The sequence below is a fragment of the Apium graveolens genome, unplaced genomic scaffold (assembly GCF_009905375.1).
Source record: "Apium graveolens cultivar Ventura unplaced genomic scaffold, ASM990537v1 ctg5308, whole genome shotgun sequence".
Lineage (NCBI taxonomy): Eukaryota > Viridiplantae > Streptophyta > Magnoliopsida > Apiales > Apiaceae > Apium > Apium graveolens.
In genome coordinates, this window is record NW_027418921.1 from 13,351 (window position 1) to 20,380 (window position 7,030).

The 7,030-nt window shown below is 34.5% G+C and overlaps 1 pseudogene; it reads right to left on the minus strand.

Annotated features, from left to right (window-relative positions):
* Positions 1 to 931: 931 nt before the first annotated feature.
* On the minus strand, positions 932 to 1,864 carry LOC141702594 (UDP-glycosyltransferase 83A1-like; annotated as a pseudogene).
* Between the last annotated feature and the right edge of the window lie 5,166 nt (positions 1,865 to 7,030).

The window sequence follows — 7,030 nt, forward strand, 5'->3', positions numbered from 1 at the left end:
GTTCTAGTGAGTTCAGGATCAGAGAAAAAGAGAGGTTAAAGGCCTCACAGTGTTATTTTCGTTCCTCAGCTGGTCTGATTGCAGGAGTCCTTTTTATCTCTACTGAAAAAGTTTCTTTCTGTGATGAACTAACCCGTAAACATCAGGTAATTTTTGATCCAACAGTTGCATTACAGTTAATTAAGGTAAGTTTTTGCAGTTGGTGATACCCATAGAAATGATTAAAAAAGTCAAGCAAGGGAAGAAGCTGAACCAGCCAGCTGAGGAATACATAGAGATCATAACTGAATACAATGCAGAATTTCGGTTTGTAGGACTATTACAGTATGAGAAAGCTTGGTTGAGTTTAATTTGGCTGAAATGAATTCTACATTTCTTAGATGCGCACTTTTCAAGTTTCTGTAATTTTAAGATTATTGTGCTTTGGCCTGTGCATAACCAGGGACATGTAAGTTCTGATGTTCATATCTCGGGCTTGTCTCATATTGTGTGAAACCTCTGTCCAAATTTTCAGAAAATAATATATGTTCAGTAACAAACGCATGTTTTACGTTAACTTACATTGATGAAGCCAAATGTTGTTGTGTGGTTCTCTTGTTTCTCACATGTTCCATTGCTAAAAGCAAGGACTAAACCTTCATTCAGCCTTTCTAGTTACACAATGGATATAAGATTTCTCAATTCTACTCATACACACATACAGAAAGAGCGAAAGTGAAAGAATTGGAGAATGATACCCTACATAGTTCCAGGTTTGCCAACTTATTAGTAGTGTCACATAATAGATATTCAATAATATATATAGGAGTAGCATTAGCAACCAAATGCAACAAGACAGTTGAGATTATTTCAGTGCAGCGCTCTGTAATACAATTACATTGCTGTTGATTCAATTTCCTTAATGCATATAGAATCATGAATTACATAGATCTCATCCATTCAATAATCTTGCCAAGGTTTTTGAACGACTGTCCATCTTGCACGCTATCAATAATTTTTTCTTTTAATCGACTGCCCTCGCTTTATAATTTATGTCACCAAGAAGTTGTTCAGCCTTGTTTTTGATTTCATCTTTCCTAATGACGCCAGTTTCATTCTCAAACCCCAGTCCTACCTTCCAGACATCACGAATATAACTCTCGTTGAGGAACTGATCAACAAAGTATGGCGAGCAGAGGAAAGGAACTCCGTTGCATAGACCTTCTGTAGCAGAATTCCAACCGCAATGGCTCATGAAACAAGCAACTGACGGATGACTCAGAACTTTTTCTTGAGGAGCCCAACTTACTATTTTTCCACGACACCCTATTGGCCCCTTCAAATTCTTGTCGGTAAGCTTCTTCATTTGTCATACCAGGACGCAGAACCCATAGAAAAGGCTTGTTGGTAAGTTCAAGTCCTAAAGCCAGTTCTTGAAATTGTGTTTGATCAAAAATAGTAAGGCTTCCAAAGGCGGCATTAATAACCGAACAAGCTGGTTGTTGATCAAGCCATGACAAGCTGTCATCATCCTCGGCCCAAAAAATTGCATGTCTGATTTCCAGGCTTGCTGCTTGCGGGAAGTGCACCTACTGGTAATATTTCTGAAAATAATGAAAATGTAGCTGGCTCCAATTCGTAAGCTGTATTGCATATTATGAAGTCCGCTAATTTCAAACATTGATTGTTTTCAGAGAGAAACTGAAAGAAGCTCTTTTGTACTGCTATATCGCGGATGCAAGCCCATCCAAATGTTTCCGTTTTGATAGCAGGCATTGTGGCTGATAGATGAAGCATCTGCTTCTTTAAAATGGTTCCTGCATTAAGATTTATTTAATTTTGACCCGTATTCTACGCTGTAAATCCCAACGACCAAACAACAATAACTCCCTTATAACCTGTGCAATGCACGGACTGATTTTAATACTTGTATTTTATTTTATTATTTGTAAAACTAAATTATAAAAAAATAATAATTACATATTATTGAGATTAATAAATTTAAAATATTTATGTATTATTTTTTATGTATTATATTATTGAAAAATTCAAAATTTATATAGTTAAAATTTTAAAAAGTCATTCTTCTATGGCACTGAAAAGCCTATAAAATGATTTTACTATTATTTTTTTAATATTGTTTTTTTAATTTTTTCTTGATTTATATTTATCATTGATAAATTTCAAAATTATGTTCTATTTAGGATTGTATAAAGATTATTTTGCAAAATTTTGGATAAGAAGTTGTTTACGCTTATTATATAAAGATATATTAAATAAAAACGGGGTGGTTAAAAGCAAGAAAAAAAAGAAGTTTAGTTGGAGTAATCTACTTTGCGCATAATTATATTATATTTAGGATTGTGTAGGGTTATTTTGCAAAATTTTGGATAACACGCTTATTATATATAAAGATATATTAAATAAAAATGGGGTGTCGTTAAAAGTAAGAAAAAAAGAAGTTTAGTTGGAGGAATCTAATTTGCGCGAAGGTGCGTCCGAGTATGATGGAGAGTTTGAGATGGATGGAGAGTCTGGGGTTGAGAAGTATAGTTTGTTTTCATATTTTGGAAAGGGTTAACAATTATGTTATTTAATTTAGGAAGGTGTGAACCAACTAACCAAATTATCCCCTACTTTGCTTATAATAGTATGGAAAAATGAATTTTTTCGTCGCCCAACTTATTGTGTTTTTAGGAACTTATCATTTAACTATTATTTTTTTCTTTTACTCACTAATGTTAGGTTCATATTTGTTTTAGTCACTAACGTTAGGTTCAGATTTGATTATTAACATTATGTCAATTTTTGGTAGCATTATTAAAATATAGCGGTAATCTGTAATATTTTAATGATTTGATATATATATCTATATCTTTATATATAGTACTCCATATGTCCCCAAGACGTTTACCTTGGTGATGAGAGTTTGACAAGCATTTTAAGGCTCCTAAAAGATGTAGTTTCATGAATTACTTTTAATTTTTTTCTTCTAAATAATAATTTAACGTTTAAATTTTTATATACAAAAAAAATCTTAAAAATAAGTTATAAAACTATGTTTGTAAGATAGTATCTTGTGAGAGTTGTTTGATTTAATATCAAATTCATATTATTACAACATTATTATATTTTTGTGTTTATATATATATATATATACATTTGTTTCACAATTGTATTAGAATGAATGTTTTATAGTTTTGATTTTGGGTCGGTAAGAGTTGCATGAAGGAGTTGTGATTGGTGATTTCATTGGATTTTTGAAAGTGTCGTTTGGTAAAATATTGATATGTAATTTTTGTTTTTTATGAGTACTTTATGATCAGTTTGCTAATTTGATTATATTAAATTTTTTATTTTTTTATTTCCCAATAATTTTAGTATGGAATTCGATGCCTCTTCCTAATAATTTTGGTTTTGAGCTTAAGACCCCACCTAAAAAGTAACAGACGTATATGAACTAATTTTATGCGTCTGTTTACAATGTATATACATATGTTCTGACCAGATGTTTAAAACAATAATATGCGTCCTTCCCATAACATACGTATATAATTCAGACACTATACGACTCCTACGTATGCATCTAGCAAACTCAGACACATTTAAGCTTTCTTATAAGATACATATGACACTTTTTGTACTAGTTACCACTATATTTTAATAATGCTATTGAAAATTGACAAAATACTAATAATAAAATCTGAACTAACGTTAGTGACTAAAAAAAATCCGAACCTAACATTAGTGAGTAAAACAAAAACAATTATAGTTGAGTGGTAAGTTTCTAAACACACAATAAGTTGGGTGACGAAAAAATTCATTTTCCCTAATAGTATGGAATAGATATCAATATATAAATCTCGGGATGAGTGATAATCGAACTCATGACCTGAGAGTAGAGCTGGCCACTTGTGGGGGTTTGAACCGCCCGCTCGGGATCGGCTCGTGGGGAAGCCCAGATTTATTCGATTCGAACAGGGCCGATTCAAAACCGCACAATTCGTTCAATATTACGAGCCGATTACGAATAATATATTAGAAAACTAGGACTGGAAGCTCGCCAACCCGCCGCCAACCCATGTATAATTCACAAAGAAAAGTCTATTTCTTGAAAAGGTTCTTTTACAATTACGATTCACGTGCCAGTTACGAATCATTATTTTCCGGTTCAAACGCGGCCCGAACCGGATTCATTACTCTACCGGATCGGTTGCGTGTTAAGGTTTCCAGTGCCCAACCCGTATGCGGCCCGGCCCGAACCGCACGGACCGCACAAGTGGCCAGCTCTACCTGGAGGATGACCAGAGACTTACCATTAAGCTATCCCTCTCAAATTTTTTATTAGGTTCCGATGATAAAAAAATTGCATCTCATGGTCAAACAATAAGCGATTAAGAAGATAAAAAGTTTGCATCTCACGGGCAAACAATAAGCCGTTAGGAAGATAAAAAAATTTGCATTTCATGGGCAAACAATAAGCGGTTAGGAAGATAAAATTTTTTCATCTCATGGGCAAACAATAAGCGGCATGCCCATTTGGTCGTACAAAGAAAAGTAAACAGGAAGAGACCTTACCATGCTCGTCTATTATTCCATCTTCAATGAGTTTAGGGATACTAAGGAAGACAGCCAAGTCCCTTGATTCCCATCTTTTTCACAACTTCGAAGGCCCATCCAGTAGCTCATTCAACAACAACACAAGCTATTTTGTTACCTTCATTCTTCATGTTTTCTATCAGCTCCTACAACTTAGCAGGCATCACTCTCCACATTGCTTCATTGGACTTTCCAAAATCATTCCTATCCTCATCTAGTTCCAATCCATCCGAAATCGAAACCAAGCGCATCCTGTCATCATCCACATCAATTTCATTTTTTGACATCGCTTTTAGGACACGTAAGTGATTAAAATCAGTGTTTACAAATATAATTTTAAAACCATGTTCTGCAATTTTTTGCATAAGCTTCATCATTGGAATTACATGGCCTTATGCAGGGTATGGTATTGCTATTACATGCAGGAGCGTGCTCATATCTTTGTCGTTAACTTGATACTTCTTGCATTCTTTTAGCACGCTAGTACTGCTTATTGTGTGTAATTTTAATTTGTTAATATTTGACCAGCAGAGCTTTTTATGATAAACTTGAAAAAATAGTTAAAAGGTCAAGTCAAGTTAATTAAGGGAGATAGTTATAGTTTTTTTGAAAGAATTTTTTTAGTTAATTAGGTACAATCACCTAAACTAGAATTTTTAGTTTCAATATTGATTTGATGTTTGTCGTGTTTATACATTTACTACATCATCAAACAACTATAAAACATGCTGTAGTGTGTTCTACATGAAATTTAAGGGAAAGGTAAATTTGAAAATAGTTGGTTTCAAAATATATCTAATAATTGAAGTTAAAGTTTTATTTTAGCATTAAAAGACACTTTTTAATGCCAAATTATAACAATTACCATAATCATTTTACATGTTGTGCTAAAAACTTCAATTCTAAAAGGGTTCTTTATACTTCTTTTTTAAACTCCTGCTTAGCATTGTCAGTCTCATCCCATTGATGAGTTTTCTCTCAGTCTCATCCCATTGATGAGTTTCATTTTCTTATCATTTTTCATTTCCATATAGTAAGTGATTAAAGGAGTTAGAATCATGGCTGGTACCTCGCGAGGTAAGAGTATTCTGGAAGATTATGCAAACCTATCTATCAACGATGAGGGGGATGATGGTTTGATCTTAAAGGAACCTTCTGAACAAAAGGTGGGGCTGGATTATACACATTGTTTGGTGGGGCGTTTGCTTCCTAACAGGAAGGTAAATTTCATGGCGATGCAGGATATATTGTCATCTACATGGAGACCGGTTAAAGGAGTTTTCATGGAGGCTACATCATATCCACACATCTTTCTGTTTAAGTTTTTTCATGAGTTAGATGTGCGAAGAGTGTTAGAGGAAGGACCGTGGACATTCAATCAACAAACTCTTATAGTTAAAAAACTTGAAAAGGATGAACAATTGGCTAACGTGAAGTTGTTTGAAATTTCCATGTGGATGCAAGTATATGAATTACCTATAGGTTTCAATTACGTTGGTACGTTTATTAAGGCTGATCCAAAGAATTTCCAAGGTATGTGGAGTCCTATCTAAGAGTTCTAGTGAGCATAGATGTTCCTCATCCATTGAAGAGTCAGATGCATATAAAGAAGAGTGGAGGAGATTGGCATTGGATTAAATTTAAATATGAAAGACTACCAGCATTCTGTTTTTATTGTGGAAGAATTGGACACACTGATAAGTTTTGTGAAGCCTTGTTTGATAACCCAGAGGATAAAGATGTTCGAAAGTATGATAGTTCACTTAGAGCTCAAATGCAAAGACAAACAGGGAATAGTACTAATCAATGGCTTCGAGGTCCAGATGGCAAGTTGTTAAATCCGGTGGAAGGGAGGGGAATTCCGGTAAGTTCTCAGATGGATGGGATGATGAGAGATGACAGTAGAGTGGTTACCGTTAATGGCGCTGTGGGTGATTGCAATCCCTTAAATCCAGGAGCGCAAGTTGGTACGGCTTATCCAAATATGGCAAGTAGAAGCGGAAACTATGGGATGGGAAACACTGAAGGAGATATGTCTGTTATTAATACAGAGGGAAATATTTTGAAAATTGTGCCAGCGAGGGAAATGCTCAATTAAAAAAAATGGGCTGGAAATAGTGGATGAAAAAAGGCATCGAGTGAATGGGCCCAATTTAAATGGGCTAACTGAAGAGCAGAAAAATAATATAGAAGACACATATATGACAGGTACACAGCATAATGAGCATAATGATAATATGGAGTCAAAAAACTTGATTCTGGCGGGTACTGCAATGCAGACCCGCCAATCATTATGAGTACACTCAGCTGGAACTGCCGAGGGGTGGGGCTCCCTGGTAAATTTTAATTTCTATCAGACGTTGTACGTCAAGAAAAGCCTATTTTTATATTTCTGTGTGAAACTATTGTTAGGAAGTCGAAAATGGAATGGATTCAAAGTAAGCTAGGGTAC